This window comes from Bombina bombina, chromosome 2 (genome assembly GCF_027579735.1).
Source record: "Bombina bombina isolate aBomBom1 chromosome 2, aBomBom1.pri, whole genome shotgun sequence".
Taxonomy (NCBI): Eukaryota; Metazoa; Chordata; class Amphibia; order Anura; family Bombinatoridae; genus Bombina; species Bombina bombina.
The window spans coordinates 834,177,666-834,197,001 of NC_069500.1; the positions used below are offsets into that span (position 1 = coordinate 834,177,666).

General features: G+C 38.7%; 1 protein-coding gene across 1 annotated transcript in view; it reads left to right on the plus strand.

The window, feature by feature from the left end:
* EBI3 (Epstein-Barr virus induced 3) overlaps nt 1-19,336 on the plus strand; it is a 56,216-nt gene that overhangs the window by 19,308 nt on the left and 17,572 nt on the right. The gene's annotated exons all lie outside the window — the stretch shown is intronic.

Genomic DNA, 19,336 nt, shown 5'->3' on the forward strand with positions numbered 1-19,336 from the left:
TAAAGGGACATTAAAGGAATAGTAAAATTCAAATTAAACTTTCAGGATTCAGATAGGGCATGTCATTTTTATCAACTTTATAATTTACTTTTATCATCAAATTTGCTTTGTTCTCTTGGTATTCTTAGTTGACCTAGGTAGGCTTATTTGCTAATTTCTAAGCCCATGAAGGCCTCCTCTTGAATGCAGTTGACAGTTTTTCACAGCTAGAGGGCGTTAGTTTATGTGTGCCATATAGATAACATTGTGCTCACGCATGTGGAGTTATTTAAGTCAGCACTAATTGCCTGAAATGTAAGTCTGTCAAAAGATCTGAAATAAGGAGGCAGTCAGCAGAAGCTTAGATACAAAGTAATTACAGAGGTAAAAAGTATATTTCTATAACAGTGTTGGTTATGCAAAACTGGGGAATGGTAAATAAAGGGATTATCTATCTTTTTAAACAATAACATTTTTGGTGTTTACTGTCCTTTTAAAGTCAAAATTAAACATTCATTAATCAGATAGCACATGCAATTGTAAATAACTTTTCAATTTACTTATATCACGAAATTTGCCTTGTCTCTTGGTATCCTTTGTGACAGAGTAAACCTAGATAAATGTTTGGCAATAGCAATGTAATACATACTTGCAAACACTACTGCCATACGCCTAGATTTAGAGTTTTGCGGCCAAAAGGGTGCGTTAGCTACGCTGGCTTTTTTCTGGCCGCACCTTTTAAATACCGCTGGTATTTAGAGTTCACAGAATGGCTGCGTTAGGCTCCAAAAAAGGAGCGTAGAGCATATTTACCGCAACTTCAACTCTCGATACCAGCGGTGCTTATGGACGCGGCCAGCTTAAAAAACGTGCTCGTGCACGATTCCCCCATAGAAAACAATGGGGCTGTTTGAGCTGAAAAAAAACCTAACACCTGCAAAAAAGCCGCGTTCAGCTCCTAACGCAGCCCCATTGTTTGCTATGGGGAAACACTTCCTACGTCTGCACCTAACACTCTAACATGTACCCCGAGTCTAAACACCCCTAACCTTACACTTATTAACCCCTATTCTGCCGCCCCCGCTATCGCTGACACCTGTATATTTTTTTTAACCCCAAATCTGCCGCTCCGTAAACCGCCGCTACTTACATTATCCCTATGTACCCCTAATCTGCTGCCCCTAACACCGCCGACCCCTATATTATATTTATTAACCCCTAATCTGCCCCCCACAACGTCGCCGCCACCTACCTACAATTATTAACCCCTAATCTGCCGAGCGGACCGCACCGCTATTATAATAAAGTTATTAACCCCTAATCCGCCTCACTCCCGCCTCAATAACCCTATAATAAATAGTATTAACCCCTAATCTGCCCTCCCTAACATCGCCGACACCAAACTTCAAACATTAACCCCTAATCTGCCGACTGGAGCTCACCGCTATTCTAATAAATGTATTAACCCCTAAAGCTAAGTCTAACCCTAACACTAACACCTCCCTAAATTAAATACAATTTAAATCTAACGAAATAAATTAACTCTTATTAAATAAATTATTCCTATTATTATTTATTCCTGTAAAATAAATCCTAATATAGCTACAATATAAATTATAATTATATTATAGCTATTTTAGGATTTATATTTATTTTACAGGTAACTTTGTATTTATTTTAACCAGGTACAATAGCTATTAAATAGTTAAGAACTATTTAATAGCTAAAATAGTTAAAATAATTACAAAATTACCTGTAAAATAAATCCTAACCTAAGTTACAATTAAACCTAACACTACACTATCAATAAATAAATTAAATAAAATACCTACAATTAAACCTAACACTACACTATCAATACATTAATTAAATACAATACCTACAAATAACTACAATTAAATAAACTAACTAAAGTACAAAAAATAAAAAAGAACTAAGTTACAAAAAATAATAAAATATTTACAAACATTATAAAAATATTACAACAATTTTAAACTAATTACACCTACTCTAAGCCCCCTAATGAAATTACAAAGCCCCCCAAAATAAAAAAATGCCCTACCCTATTCTAAATTACAAAAGTTCAAAGCTCTTTTACCTTACTAGCCCTGAACAGGGCCCTTTGCGGGGCATGCCCCAAGAAATTCAGCTCTTTTGCCTGTAAAAAAACACATACAATACCCCCCCCAACATTACAACCCACCACCCACATACCCCTGATCTAACCCAAACCCCCCTTAAATAAATCTAACACTAAGCCCCTGAAGATCTTCCTACCTTATCTTCACCTCACCGGGTATCACCGATCGGTCCTGGCTCCAAAATCTTCATCCAACCCAAGCGGGGGCTGGCGATCCATAATCCTGCGGAATCCTGCGGAATTAAGGTAGGAAAATTCTGATTGGCTGATGGAATCAGCCAATCAGAATCAAGTTCAGTCCGATTGGCTGATCCGATCAGCCAATCAGATTGAGCTCGCATTCTATTGGCTGATCGGAACAGCCAATAGAATGCAAGCTCAATCTGATTGGCTGATCGGATCAGCCAATCGGATTGAACTTGATTCTGATTGGCTGATTCCATCAGCCAATCAGAATTTTCCTACCTTAATTCCAATTGGCTGATAGAATCCTATCAGCCAATCGGAATTCGAGGGACGCCATCTTGGATGACGTCCCTTAAAGGAACCGTCATTCTTCAGTTGGACGTCGTCGGAAGAAGATTGATCCGCGCTGGAGGTCTTCACGATGGAGCCGTTCCTCATCGGATGAAGATAGAAGATGCCGCTTGGATCAAGATGGTTGCCGGTCTGGATCGCCTCTTCTTCCCGGATAGGATGAAGACTTTGGAGCCTCTTCTGGACCTCTTCAGCCGCAGGATTATGGATCGCCAGCTTGGGTTGGATGAAGATTTTGGAGCCAGGACCGATCGGTGATACCCGGTGAGGTGAAGATAAGGTAGGAAGATCTTCAGGGGCTTAGTGTTAGGTTTATTTAAGGGGGGTTTGGGTTAGATTAGGGGTATGTGGGTGGTGGGTTGTAATGTTGGGGGGGGGGGTATTGTATGTGTTTTTTTACAGGCAAAAGAGCTGAATTTCTTGGGGCATGCCCCGCAAAGGGCCCTGTTCAGGGCTGGTAAGGTAAAAGAGCTTTGAACTTTTGTAATTTAGAATAGGGTAGGGCATTTTTTTATTTTGGGGGGCTTTGTAATTTCATTAGGGGGCTTAGAGTAGGTGTAATTAGTTTAAAATTGTTGTAATATTTTTATAATGTTTGTAAATATTTTATTATTTTTTGTAACTTAGTTCTTTTTTATTTTTTGTACTTTAGTTAGTTTATTTAATTGTAGTTATTTGTAGGTATTGTATTTAATTAATGTATTGATAGTGTAGTGTTAGGTTTAATTGTAGGTAATTGTAGGTATTTTATTTAATTAATTTATTGATAGTGTAGTGTTAGGTTTAATTGTAACTTAGGTTAGGATTTATTTTACAGGTAATTTTGTAATTATTTTAACTATTTTAGCTATTAAATAGTTCTTAACTATTTAATAGCTATTGTACCTGGTTAAAATAAATACAAAGTTACCTGTAAAATAAATATAAATCCTAAAATAGCTATAATATAATTATAATTTATATTGTAGCTATATTAGGGTTTATTTTACAGGTAAGTATTTAGCTTTAAATAGGAATAATTTATTTAATAAGAGTTAATTTATTTCGTTAGATTTAAATTATATTTAACTTAGGGGGGTGTTAGGGTTAGACTTAGCTTTAGGGGTTAATCCATTTATTACAGTAGCGGCGAGATTCGGTCGGCAGATTAGGGGTTAATAATTGAAGTTAGGTGTCGGCGATGTTAGGGAGGGCAGATTAGGGGTTAATACTATTTATTATAGGGTTATTGAGGCGGGAGTGAGGCGGATTAGGGGTTAATAACTTTATTATAGTAGCGGTGCGGTCCGCTCGGGTTAATAAGTGTAGGCAGGTGGAGGCGACGTTGAGGGGGGCAGATTAGGGGTTAATAAATATAATATAGGGGTCGGCGATGTTAGGGGCAGCAGATTAGGGGTACATAAGTATAACGTAGGTGGCGGTCGGCAGATTAGGGGTTAAAAAAATTTAATAGAGTGGCGGCGATGTGGGGGGACCTCGGTTTAGGGGTACATAGGTAGTTTATGGGTGTTAGTGTACTTTAGAGCACAGTAGTTAAGAGCTTTATAAACCGGCGTTAGCCCAGAAAGCTCTTAACTACTGACTTTTTTCTGCGGCTGGAGTTTTGTCGTTAGATTTCTAACGCTCACTTCAGCCAAGACTCTAAATACCGGCGTTAGAAAGATCCCATTGAAAAGATAGGATACGCAATTGACGTAAGGGGATCTGCGGTATGGAAAAGTCGCGGCTGAAAAGTGAGCGTTAGACCCTTTAATGACTGACTCCAAATACCAGAGGGCGGTAAAAACCAGCGTTAGGAGCCTCTAACGCTGGTTTTGACGGCTACCGCCCAACTCTAAATCTAGGCCATAGAATGCTAAATACACAGACTAGAGTGCACGTTTCTTTAGCATTCTAATAGTTCTTCCAAGTATGTATAACGTTGCAATAAACCTTGTGGCAAAACCACATTTTTGTTCCTGAGCTCAGCTAAGATTACTCTTTAACAAAGAATACTAACAGAACTAATATTGATAAAATGTTATGTGCTATTACAATGTATTTAATTTTAATTTTGCCTTTTAATTTTGCCTGTCCCTTTAATAAGTGCTTACTGATATCCTTTCAGGGGAAAAAGTCAATTTTTTTAGGGTTCAAAAGCTCTCATGACAAAATAATACCTATAGCCAGAGTGTGTAAGAAAATATGCATTTTGGGCCAGATAACAAGTGGAGCACTTATTTATTGCGCGTCTGCAAATGGGCAAATTTGTCCGTTTGCGGACGCGCAATAATTAATCAGCCATTACAAGTGGCTGGTTATTGCTACTGTGAGCTCTGGTTAATTTTATAAATGTTTACTGGATTAAACACAACTGATAAAACCCCAAGCTTGGCAGCTAGGAAAGTATGTGAGGGGAGGATCATTTGAAACCCTAAATCATTGTAAACAAGCAAACAATTGTGGTTATTCTGTTTACGTGGTATAAACCATTTAATGTTAAAGGGATATGAAACCCAAGCATGTTAGTTTGTGATTCAGACAGAGCATACTATTTAAAGAATGTTTGCAATTTACTTTTATTATCCAATTTGCTTTATTCCCATGATATTCAGTGTTAAACAGATGCCAAGGTAGGCATTTAAAGAACTACATGACAGGAAATAGTGCTACCATCTAGTGCTTTTGCAAATGGATAAAATTCTTGCAAAATTGCTGCCGTATAGGTGTATACCGCCCTGTTTTTCAACAAAAGATACAAAAAGAATGAAGAAAAATAATAGTAAAAAAAAAAAAAAAAAAAAGTAAGTAAATTTAAAGTTGTTTAAAATCACATGCTCTATCTGACTATAATTTGACTATAATTTAAGCCTGAAAATTTGTTTCCCAATTCTGACATTTGGAAGTGCACAATGTACACATATCTGTTACTAATTGATTTCAGCAGAGTTGATCTTATAATGAATTGCAAAGTGATGGATATTCGGCTAACAAAATGACAGTCGCTTGTCTGTATTGGCTCCTCCAAATACAAGAAGCGGGTAGTTTGGCTATTGAAAAATAATTGCTGCAGACAAGGTGTTAATGCATTCAAACAAAATTCACACTCACATAGTATATGTTAATTTATTGCAAGGCTGCACAAAACAATCTTGTGATTCCAAGGTATTTGCTGTAAAAAAATAGCTCTAGCTTTTGGTTTATTATATTATTTTGTAATGCGTCCCTCTAGGCTTTTCTGTTACTTTTATTGACATGTATTTTATTTTATTAATAGCTTATGTTATGCTATTTTGAGGAATAGTCAGTTTCTTTTTGTTGGGTTAATTAAGCAAGGAGTTTGTCAGCCTTAGTTTCAGTTCAGTTTATTGTAGCACACATTTAATAAATAAATATTATATCCACTAATAGTTTATGTTCCTGTAAATCAGGCAGGCCTTATCAGTTATTTGATTTCTGTGAGGAAGTTTTGGGAATATTTTCCAGGGGAAGTAGCAGGAATTACTCAAGGATATAATGAGAGAAACAAATTATATTTCTGAGTCAAACTTAAAGGGACAGTCTAGTCAAAATTAAACTTGCATGATTCAGATAGGGCATGTAATTTTAAACAACTTTCCAATTTACTTCTATTATCTAATTTGCTAAATTCTTTAGATATCCTTTGTTGAAGAAATAGCAATGCACATGTGTGAGCCAATCACACGAGGCCTCTATGTGCAGCAACCAATAAGCAGCTACTGAGCATATCTAGATATGCTTTTCAGCAAGTGATATCAAGAGAATGAAGCAAATTAGATAATAAAAGTAAATTAGAAAGTTGTTTAAAATGACATGCTCTTTCTAAATCACGAAAGAAAAAAATGTGGGTTTCATGTCCCTTTAATGGGACATGAAACCCAATTTTTTTTCTTGATTCAGATAGAGGAGCCGATTTATCAAAGTGTGAACAGACATGATCCGCTGTATCGATCATGTCCGCCGCACATCGATAAATGCCGACATCATACGCTGTTGTCATTTATCATTGCACAAGCAGTTCACTAGAAATGCTTTTGCAATGCTGCCCCCTGCATATTTTGCGGCCAATCGTCCGCTAGCAGGGGGTGTCAATCAACCCGATCATATGCGATCGGGCGGATTGCTGTCCGCCGCCTCAGAGGTAGCGGACGAGTTAAGGAGCAGCAGTCTTACATTTGGCTTAATACAGGCCATGATAAATCGGCCCCAGAGTATGCTATTTTAAACAACTTTCCAATTTTCTTCTATAATCTAATTTGCTTCATTCTCTTGGCATTTTTTGTTGATGGAGCAGTAATGCATTACAGTGAGCTAGCTGAAAGCTAATGACAAGAGGCATATATGTGCAGCAACCAATCAACATCTCCTAAGCCTACCTAGGTATACATTTCAACAAAGGATACAAAGAAATAGAAACAAATTAGATATACATAAAGAAAGGTTATTTAAAATTGCATGCTCTATCTTTATCATGAAATAACAAAATTGGGTTTCATGTCCCTTTAACTATGACCAATGGGGATTTTAAATATAATAATTTAGGAGTAGGTAGTAGAAGATAAAGTCTCCCACTTTTCCTTTCCTTTAGCTTTGTGGTCTACATTTTGCTCCCCCAGATGTTATGATCTAGAGCCCTCCCTTCATGAGAGGTCAAACTGATGACGGTGTTGTCAAGTGTAGATATAATATGAGGGTTGGAAATAGAGTATGAAGAGAAAATGGGATGAGCTAAGCTTAGGAGACTTTTAGCTTTGGATCATTAAAGTTATACTGAAGTCAAAACTTTCATGATTCAAATAATGCAATTCATTAAAAAAAAATAAAAAAAATTTCCATTATCAAACTGTGCACAGTATTTTTATATGCACACTTTCTGAGACACCAGCTTCTACTGAGCATGCGCTAGAGTTAGACAGTGTATACATGTATGAGACTGTGGGTGGTTGTCACATGATACAGAGAACAGGGAAATAGAAGGATTTTGAAATGTGTCAGTTCAGAGTAAGGCCTCTAGTTATCATGGTCTGGCGGACCTGATCCGACACTGCGGATCAGGTCCGCCAGACCTCGCTGAATACGGCGAGCAATACGCTCGCCGTATTCAGCATTGCACCAGCAGCTCACAAGAGCTGCTGGTGCAACGCCGCCCTCTGCAGACTCGCGGCCAATGGGCCACCAGCAGAGGGGTGTCAATCAACCTGATCGTACTTGATCGGGTTGATTTCCGGCGATGTCTGTCCGCCTGCTCAGAGCAGGCGGACAGGGTTATGGAGCAGCGGTCTTTGTGACTTTGTGGCTCGCCAGAAACATGGGGCATCAAGCTCCATTCGGAGCTTGATACATATGCCCCTAAGTGTTTTTGACTTGCCTCTATATAATGATTTCTACTTTATTTAAGGTTTTTTTAATGGACATCCAGGATGATGAGGATAAGTCTAGTGCAAAAAATGTATAATTGGTGTAATCCTAAAGGAAATAGTGAAAAAAGGAGGGAACCCAGACCTGAGGCTTGGGGCAAGGCAAAATAGAGTGGTAAAGGGGCAGAGGAGTCCAAAGGGTTGGATGATTTGGAGCAAATGAGGTTGTTCAACAGCATCAAAGGCAGAATATAGAATGAGATGGATTAGCCTTTAGACTTGATTTTAAGCAGATAATTTGTCATAACTGCAGTCTCTGTGGATTTTTCTGGAAGAAAAACAAATTCTATAGGATCAAGAAGATAATTTAATGTTATAAATGTTAATATATAACTCTGCCAAGGAGTATAAAGGCAAGAGTGAGTAGAGATATGTGGCAGTAGCTGAAAGGGAAGGCTGGATCAAGTAAAGTTTTCTAAAGGATATGTGTGACTAAAGCATGGATTAGGTATGATGATGAATATATACCAGGAAATGAGTCAGACTGAAAATGAGAGTATTGGTTGTGAGAGAATAGGAACGAGTACTGGTGTCACATGCTCTGCAAAGGAGCTGAATGATGAAAAATATATGAAAAAGTTAAATATCTTAGCTAACATATGCATTACGAAATATATTAATAGATAAATAAATTAGTAAAAGAATTACACAACAAAATGCAAATTCAAATGACTCAGTAAAATTAAAAAAAATCATAATGTACTTTCAGTTTCAAAATACAATGCATACTTATTTTTTTTCTTCAGGTGGTGAGAGTCCATAAGTCCTTACATGTGGGATTCAACACCTGACCACAAGGAGAAGTCAAAAACACCCAACACACCTAGAGCATTTAGACCCTCCCACCTTCCTGTACCTCTCACTCTTAGTCTTTGCCTCTACAAGAGTGGGTGAGGAATTGAGATGCTACAGTTTTTTAGTTGGAAAGGGTTTATTAACCCATTATTCCCCCTTGGAAAGCAAAATAAGAAGATAGGGGGTAGAGAGGTGCACTAAGGCTAAATAAAGTAATTCTCATGAGGGAGTTTTTGTCTATAGCCTGCCACAGGTGTCGTGGGGACTGGTCTTTGGCCTCCTCCTGTTTGGCATTGTTGCTGTACTCCTATGGTATATCTTCTGTTGTTTTGCACAGTACTGGATGGGCTCTCTACTGAGGCAGAGGTTCTGCAGCTGGGTAAGCCCAGTAGAGTGGGTGTTTTTCAGGTAAGTATACACACTCGCATAGCCCACAGGCTATTAGTAGGTAAAGGTACAACATAGCCATTTGCTCTGGGTCACAGGTATGCACAGTCAATATGGTAGTACTAGCACTGAATGATTATGCTTGTGCACACTTTTTACATGCATTATGTTTGTGCACATAGACATTACTACTGGCTCTCAGGGAGTAGTTAGTGAGCTGGAAAACGTTTGTGGGAAAAAATACACAGTGCGGTTGCTTTATTTTATTTAGATTTGGAATTCCTGATTTTTTATTTTAAATTTTCTGCTCTTAGTAGCGCAGTGCAACTCAGTTCAGCAGTGCAAGCATTAACATTTTTTCCCTCCGTGCTGTTGAGTTGTGCGCTAGTTTCTTCAGCCCCTCAGTAGGTGGCAGCATGTGTGTTCACAGCTCCGGTCCTGCAGATTTTTTCAGCGCAGCAGTTAGCTTTTTCTCTTCTCCGGTTGCAGCATTTGCGAGGAGGGGGTACATACATTGCACATCAAGAGCGGGGGATTTAAAGGGACACTGAACCTAATTTTTTTTCTTTTGTGATTTAGATAGAGTATGCAATTTTAAGCCACTTTCTAATTTACTCCTATTAGCATATGTTCTTTATTCCTTTGGTATCTTTATTTGAAAAGCAAGAATGCTAGTTTAGATGCCGGCCCATTTTTGGTGAACAATCTGGGTTGTTCTTGCTGATTGGTGGATAAATTCATCCACCAATAAACAAGTGCTGTCCAGGGTTCTTTTTCAAATAAATATAGCAAGAGAACAAATAAAAATTGATTATAGGAGTAAATTAGAAAGTTGCTTAAAATTGCATGCTCTATCTGAATCACCAAAGAAAAAATTTGGGTTCAGTATCCCTTTAAGTTCTTTCACTATATGTGACCATTTTTGGAACATTGTGTATTTGTCCTCAAGTTCTCTAATTCAGAGTACAAGTTATTGCACATAGCAGTAATTATACTTTCTGTTATACTTCCAGTTCCCTGTGCACACATGGGAATTAACTCCTGTTTAGTTCTAGCAAAACAAACAAACAGTATTGTAACCAATATTGAATCAGTGGTGCGCACACTTAAAATATATATAAAAAAAATAAAAAATTTTTTTTTATTTAATATAAATATATGAAATATAACCAAATAATTCCAATGCAAATAAAATTGTAGGCTGCTCTCTCTTGAATGGTAGAAAATAAGTTTGATGTCCTAGAAGACAAAAGGTGAAGAGGTTATGATACAAATAACTCGCGTGTAAATCGTCACACAGGGTAAACTGAGGTTACTTGGAAAAGACCGGTCCCTCTGAAGCTTACAGGTCTAATACATGCTGTCGTGGAACTTGTTCTATGCCTGAATGTGTGAATGTAAACAAGACAGAAGCTACTCAACTGATTATAACGCAGAGTTGTTATTTGGGAATATTCAACTATCATATCGTGTAGACCTATTGCAGGTGCTTCACCTTATTTGACAGTGCTCTCCACACCTGATTAAAATCTGTGACATCACCAGTGACAAATCTCCCTGCGTTCCCACAACCTTGACGGAGTGTCTGAGTCAGCCGAGCAGCTCTGAAGCCTCAGCTTGCCTGCGATTGCACTGTGTGTGCACCTCCTCTTGTGAGTACCCTGTGTGATAATTTACACACAAGTTAAGTCAAAGATACTGCACCATAAGGCGCCTCTTCACCTTTTGCCTTCTAGGTCATCGAACCCTATTTAGTTCTGCCTTTGTAAGCATAGTAACTGTTTCAGTTAAAAATGTTATTTCTGGGCGGCGGGGCCAATCGCCAAAGCTAGAAGACGCACTGTTCAGGAGCTCCCGATCCCAACTTTAAAAACTATGATTTACCCTTGATAAAACTAAACTATTCAGCTTGTGTCTGGAGGACGGTGACACGGAAAGAAGCCTGGGATATGTGAACAGAAAACCGGTGGCTGTATATATACTGCTGAGCTGAAAAGTCTGAACCGGAGCTCCCTGTCACGTACTGAAGCACCATTTTGGTTGAGGATACACTGCTACCCGTCATAGAGACCCGTGTGCTGTATTCCGACATCAGAGAGCTACTGGAGGAATATGGACAGAGAATGTGTGAGAGACTTGATGCTCTTACTGAAAAAATCCAAGAGACACGTTCGCGCCACATCACCGCTGCTGAGGAGCAGGAGGCAGCACCGGAGTCGCAGCGGGACACAGTGTCTACAGATCCCCGGCGGGGCCTTCCGTTGCAGACGCTGATGAGTGTAGACATCAAGAAGGAGTCCTACCCACCCTCTGTCACCATGAGCGGCATAACCATAAGGGGGGCAACTCAGTACGACCTCTTGCAGGCGGGCGCAGGCCCTGTGGGACAGGGCAGTGTTCGCGCACTGTTATGCGCGCTCCCCTCTGAAAGAAGCTATGCGGACCTGTTGCGGCAGCCCGGCTGGGGACATTTCCATAGTATGCGGATGCCCTGGACTTGGTGTCATTGTTTCCCCTGGGTTCCCCGGGCTGGCTGCCCTCATCTGAAAACGGGTGGGTTTGCCTGCATGCAAACAGGATGAGCAGGACTTATAAGAGGAAGCTATGGCCACCGGAGCAGTTGTACTATATATGAGAAACTTAATGTTACAGTTACTTGGAGGTTCCCTCTCTATTGAAATTAGTAATCTATTCATGAAGACACGTTGTCGGATCCCCACTAGAGGACTACCTCCTGCTCCTACATATCAACTGTCACATTTGTCTGTTATTAATATAGCACATATAACTGTACATTACTTAACCCTTCGCCTATGTATGCTAGCCTATGCTTCTTATTCTGCTAGAAGTGGCAGGACGATCCATCTCATGTCACCTACAGTATCCAAAACTAGGAGTACCACAAACTAGTACAATACTTTGTTAGGCTCTCTTATTTGTTAGTGATCACCACTAGAGTCACTAAGATCAAAACCCCTCCATATTTGAGCTTTTTTATTGTAGATATTTTTCCTAAAAGCAATATACTAAGTTTTGAGATGATATATTTAATAATCTGCATTTGAAGCAACAGCAGGAGATTGGAGGCAGGCAGTTTTTACCTCATAATTGCAGGCCAGTTGCCATCCTACGCTATAAGTTCTTTACTTCCTTTGTCTGCTGTTCTCTAGACAAGTTAATCGTAGCTGAGGCTGGCTCCCTGATTATTGCCTACACTGCAAGTGAGTGAAAGAGTCTAAGTTTCAAGTTCAAGCTACCTAATGGTAATCATATTTATACAGCCTCTAATCTCCAAGCTGCAAGATATTGTATATGTCAACCAGGGGATATACCTCATGTAAACTCTTTCTGCTATCTAAGTTGTGGTAGAATTGTTCAAGTACATGCAACTTACAGTATCCAAAACTTGGAGTATGTTAGTATAGTACACTATTATGCTAGTTCCTTCTGTTAGGATTTGTAGCACAAATAAAGTAAGATGTACATTTTGTTTGAGGAAGGGATTGATATTACCAGCTTTGGTGCTGCCCACTCCCCCCCCCCCCCCCCGCCTAGGGGAGATAAAGGATTAATAATCCCTCTATACGCCCTTTTGGCAGAGTACAGTAGCCTCTGCCCTATCCGCAGAATCTTTGTCAAAGCTTGTACTCATAATAAGGTAAAAATGGCTCTCCGGACCCTAACAATGTTGACGTAATGATTTATATACGTGTGCTTTAAGAGTGTTATAGTTATTAATATGATCTCTCTCAATATTAATTTTAGTCTACTTGCCTTTAACTGTGTGCTAGTTTTCAGATCCCCTAAGGGGATCTCCGTAATACCGAAGACAATGGAGAATTTGAGTAGTAACTGAGAGGTATAGATGAGGGGTAATGGACTGTCCGAACGAAGTCTTCACTAAATGTTATGCTGCTGTTTAGGTCTGTAAAGTTGTATTATTCCTAGTGAACTATTGCCCTTCGTATTACAATTGCTGTATCTGTTTTTCTCACAATGTGAACTCTTGAAACTGAGAACTCTGTCTTCTGATAAGTACCAGATACCAGATCCCGACTGTGGATCTATTTTGTATTGTTGACGCTAGAGTGTTTCACTATTTAAAAATCGAGGCTCAAAGAAGGTCAATTCCATGGTCCAATTAATGTTCTGTTTATGCTTGTTTACAGTGCAAAATTACTGTTATGTATTATTACCTGAGATGTCCTTTATTCTGTGATTGTAACCCTGTTTTTCATTGCCTTAATAAAAATATATTAAAAAAGTTTAGTTTACTCGTGTCCCAATGACTCAGACTGGAACTATCCCTTCTGGCAATTTGGACCCATTAGAAGGGAAACCCACAGATTTTTGTTGATGCCATTAATAAGTGTATGCTTTGCAAGCTGGCTACTGTTTGTCCTCTAGCACAACTTTGCAGCTCCTGTTTAAATTCTGTTTAAAGCCTACACCTACAATTTCAACTAAGGTGTCTTGTCCTCCGTCAGTGGGGTCCTCTATAGGGGGAGCCATTGAATTTTCACCAGATTTTAAGGAATATGTAAAAAAAAATACTATTTCAGAGGTTTTGGTGACTATGCCTCCTTCAAGTAAGCGCAAGCATCTCTCCTCTCATTCTCTGCCTGTGGCAGAGGTTGCTAGTATTCCAGTACATAATTCAGATTCTGAGCGTTCTGATCAGTCTTCAAAGGGTGAAATATCCTCTGAGGCCCAGGATTATAATCTCAATTTTAAGATTGAACATCTTAAATCTTTGCTTTGTGAAGTTTTACAAACTATAGGGGATCAAGATTCTACTCTGGTGGAGAATAATTCTGTAAAGCAGCTTGATTTAATTTCTAAACCTACCACTAAGGCGGTGGAGGTTTTTCCAGTTCCTGACGCAATATCTGAAATTATTTCTAAGAAATGGAATAAATGGAATAAACCAGGTATTCCTTTTCTTACTTCCTCAAAAATTAAAAAGATGTTTCCTATTTCCTAATGACAATTTAAAACTGGGAAAAAGTTCCTAAAGTTGATGGTGCAATTTCCACCTTAGCTAAGAGAACCAAAATTCCTCTAGAAGATCATACTTTTTTCACAGATCCCATGGATAGGAAAATAGAAGGTTATGTTAGAAAATCGTTTCTACAAGGAGGAGTGTTATTTAAGCCAGTTCTGGACATTGCCTGTGTTGCAGGGGCTGATTCCCTTTGGTGTGATTCTTAATCTAATTTGGTGTCTGAACAATGTCCATTAGAGGATTCTGTGGAGCATATTACGTTTCTGAGACTTGCTAACTCCTTTATTTGTTATTGTAGAAATTATACAGATAAACACAAAGAACATGGCCTTGGCGGTTTTAACTAGAAGACATTTATGGTAAAAATCTTGGTCTGCTGACATGGTATCAAAGATAAGGCTTCTCTCTTTGTCTTTTCAGGGCAAGATCTTATTTGGTCATGGATTGGGTGCTATCATTTCAGCTGCTACGGAAGAAAATAAATCTTTCCTTCCTCAGAGATCTAAAGGTAAAGGTTTCGCTCCTCTCATCATACCTAAAATCAAAACTCTTCTAATTTGCAAAAGTCTGATCCAGCTATATCAGACAATCCAGATTCTCTTCTGGTAGATTGAAAAAGATTGAGCCTTTTTTTTAAGAGGCCTGTTCACATGCTGTTCAGGATCCTTGGTTTTCAAAACTATGTTGAGAACCCAAAGATCCTGAACAGCCTGTGACCAGGCCTCTTGGCAAGCATTATCATAAAGGTTTTTGTTCAAGACCTCCTCGTAGAAGGTTTCTTCTGACTCATGTTCCAAAATATCCTCAGAAAGCAAATTAATTTTTTCAATGTGTTCAGGATTTACAGAATATAGGGCTGATTATTCCTGTTACAGAATTGGAATGAGTTTGGGGTTTTTATTCAAACCTTTTTATTGTTCTGAAGAAGCAATGGAGGAAGTATCTGATTCTTTCATGGGAAGAAATCAATCAATGCACTCTTTCAACAATTGGGAGAATTATTTGAGCCTTCATTCAGGGGGAGTGGTCTCTCATTCAGGAAATATTCGACCCGTTAGTAGACCATTGGGGTCTTACAGACATAGATTTGATGGCTCCTCATCTGAATCGCAAACATCCCAGATATGATGCAAGATCCGTAGATCCTCAGGCAGAAATCATAGATGTCACAAGTCTGACTCAAGCAGGAACGCACATCAGCGATTCTGATCGCTCCAGCTTGCCCCCACAGAACCTAGTATGCAGATATTATTCACATGTCTAGTGCTCCGCCATGGCATCTTCCTCTTCGTCAAGATCTATTGTGTCAAGGACCATTTTGGTCATCAAAATCTCCAGTCTCTCAACTTAACGGCTTGGAAATTGAACAGTTAATTAATTTTAGAGTTTTTTGGAAGCTCGTAAATCTGTTATTCTAAAGATATACCATAAGATATGAAAGAGGTATTTTTCTTGGTGTGATGAGAGAGATTTATGTTGGTCCTCCTTTAGAATTCTTAGAATTCCGCAATTTTTCCAGGATGGTTTAGATAAAAGAAGGTCAGCAAGTTGTTTCACAGGAAGATTGCTAAGTTACCAGATGTACAGAATTAGACCTGTGGTAAAGCTAATTTCCCCTCCATGGAATTTAAATTTGATTTTGAGAGTTCTACGAGCTCCTACTTTTGATGCCATGCACAAATTAGACATGCAGTTGTCTTGGAAAGTGTTTTTTATCTTAGCTATTTCTTCGGCTAAGAGAGTTTCTGCATTATCTGCTTTCTCCTGTGAAGTACCATGTCTAATTTTTCATCAATACTTTGTATACTTTTCAGTTTATTTTACCTAAGGTAGTTTCTTCAGAGAACATTAATCAAGAGATAGTAGTTCATTTTTTATGCCCAAATCCAAAAAATTAAAATGAACACCTCTTACATAATTTGGATGTTGTTAGAGCTTCAAACTATTATTTACAAGCTACAAAACAGTTTTGTGAAACTACCAGTTTATTTGTAGACAAACAGAAAAAACAATCTGCGCTAAAAAGCCCCCAGTTATAGTGAAAACACTCACTGAAATAAATAATAACACAAAAAGTGCGGTGCATAGAATAAAACAAAACTTATAATACATTAATATGTTCATATAAAAGGGAAGTCGTTATTGACTAATAACCCATAGAGTATATTGAACAAAGATCCAACTTAGTCCGTTCAGTCCACTGTGTAAATAGGCAGGACTATTACAAAACTTAAAAACTTGAGAGGATCAGTGATATCTCCAGCCAAACATGGGATTTGTTTAGCAACAGTATCTCAATATGTAAGTATGTAAGGTCCGTAACTGCGGTTCCTACGGAAATGCTGGCAAAGATGTAATCACTTAGTAGTACTGCTCCGCCACAGCTGTTTTCTCTCTCCTTTTTTCAGCGATTCAATCTATACCAGCGGCTCACAGGTAATGCCGGGTGTAATGACGTCACTTGGTAGTGAAACTCGATTCAAGGGAGATTTATTAACACAATTCACAGCGCAAAAAATAAAACACACTTACAAGATATGAAAAGTACTTGGCAGTTTATTTGTACATTTTGCAGGAAGCATAAGGGTCGAAAGGCATCAGTTGTTTTCTTTAGCTTCTTTGTTAAAAAGTTTGATTCAAAAAGCTTACTTGGAGGTAGGTAAGTCTCCTCCTCAACGTAATACAGCTCATTATACTCATTCAGTTGCAACCTCCTGAGCTTTCTAAAATGAGGCATCAGTAGAACAGATTTGCAAAGCAGCAACTTGGTCCTCTTTGTACACATTTACAAAGTGTTAGTAGTTTGATGATTTTGCTTCTTCGGAAGCCGTTTTTGGCAAGAATGTTTTATAGGCCGCAGTATCCGGCCGTGTATAGGTGACTACCTTATTTTTGTCTCACCCGTTTATTTTTCTTGTGTATTCCACAGCTTGGGTATTGAATCCCACATGTAAGGACTCATGGACTCTCACCACCTTAAGAAAGAAAACATAATTCATGCTTACCTGATAAATTCATTTCTTTCTTGGTTATGAGAGTCCATGAAGCCTGCCTAAAGTATTTAATTTATTTTTTCTGGTTAGCGGCAGTTTTAGGCCTAGATTTGGAGTTCGGCGGTAGCCGTCAAAACCAGCGTTAGAGGCTCCTAACGCTGGTTTTGGCCGCCCGCTGGTATTTGGAGTCAGTGATTAAAGGGTCTAACGCTCACTTTTCAGCCACGACTTTTCCATACCGCAGATCCCCTTACGTCAATTGCGTATCCTATCTTTTCAATGGGATCTTTCTAACTCCGGTATTTAGAGTCGTTTCTGAAGTGAGCGTTAGAGCTCTAACGACAAAACTCCAGCCGCCTGAAAATAGCAGGAGTTAAGAGCTTTCTGGCTAACGCCGGTTCATAAAGCTCTTAACTACTGTACCCTAAAGTACACTAACACCCATAAACTACCTATGTACCCCTAAACCGAGGTCCCCCCACACCGCCGCCACTCGATTAAAATTTTTAACCCCTAATCTGCCGACCGCCACCTACGTTATACTTATGTACCCCTAATCTGCTGCCCCTAACACCGCCGACCCCTATATTATATTTATTAACCCCTAACCTGCCCCCCACAACGTCGCCGCCAGCTACTTAAAATAATTAACCCCTAATCTTCTGACCGCAAATCGCCGCCACCTACGTTATCCCTATGTACCCCTAATCTGCTACCCCTAACACCGCCGACCCCTATATTATATTTATTAACCCCTAATCTGCCCCCCACAACGTCGCCGACACCTGCCTACACTTATTAACTCATAATCTGCCGAGCGGACCTGAGCGCTACTATAATAAAGTTATTAACCCCTAATCCGCCTCACTAACCCTATCATAAATAGTATTAACCCCTAATCTGCCCTCCCTAACATCGCCGACACCTACCTTCAATTATTAACCCCTAATCTTCCGATCGGAGCTCACCGCTATTCTAATAAATGGATTAACCCCTAAAGCTAAGTCTAACCCTAACACTAACACCCCCCTAAGTTAAATATAATTTTTATCTAACGAAATAAATTAACTCTTATTAAATAAATGATTCCTATTTAAAGCTAAATACTTACCTGTAAAATAAATCCTAATATAGCTACAATATAAATTATAATTATATTATAGCTATTTTAGGATTAATATTTATTTTACAGGCAATTTTGTAATTATTTTAACCAGGTACAATAGCTATTAAATAGTTAAGAACTATTTAATAGTTACCTAGTTAAAATAATAACAAATTTACCTGTAAAATAAATCCTAACCTAAGATATAATTAAACCTAACACTACACTATCAATAAATTAATTAAATAAACTACCTACAATTACCTACAATTAACCTAACACTACACTATCAATAAATTAATTAAACACAATTCCTACAAATAAATACAATTAAATAAACTAGCTAAAGTCCAAAAAATAAAAAAGAACTAAGTTACAGAAAATAAAAAAATATTTACAAACATAAGAAAAATATTACAACAATTTTAAACTAATTACACCTACTCTAAGCCCCCTAATAAAATAACAAAGCCCCCCAAAATAAAAAATTCCCTACCCTATTCTAAATTAAAAAAGTTACAAGCTCTTTTACCTTACCAGCCCTGAACAGGGCCCTTTGCGGGGCATGCCCCAAGAATTTCAGCTCTTTTGCCTGTAAAAAAAAACATACAATACCCCCCCCCCAACATTACAACCCACCACCCACATACCCCTAATCTAACCCAAACCCCCCTTAAATAAACCTAACACTAATCCCCTGAAGATCTTCCTACCTTGTCTTCACCATCCAGGTATCACCGATCCGTCCTGGCTCCAAGATCTTCATCCAACCCAAGCGGGGGTTGGCGATCCATAATCCGGTGCTGAAGAGGTCCAGAAGAGGCTCCAAAGTCTTCCTCCTATCCGGCAAGAAGAGGACATCCGGACCGGCAAACATCTTCTCCAAGCGGCATCTTCGATCTTCTTCCATCCGGAGCGAAGTGGCAGGATCCTGAAGACCTCCAGCGCGGAACATCCATCCGGACCGACGACTGAACG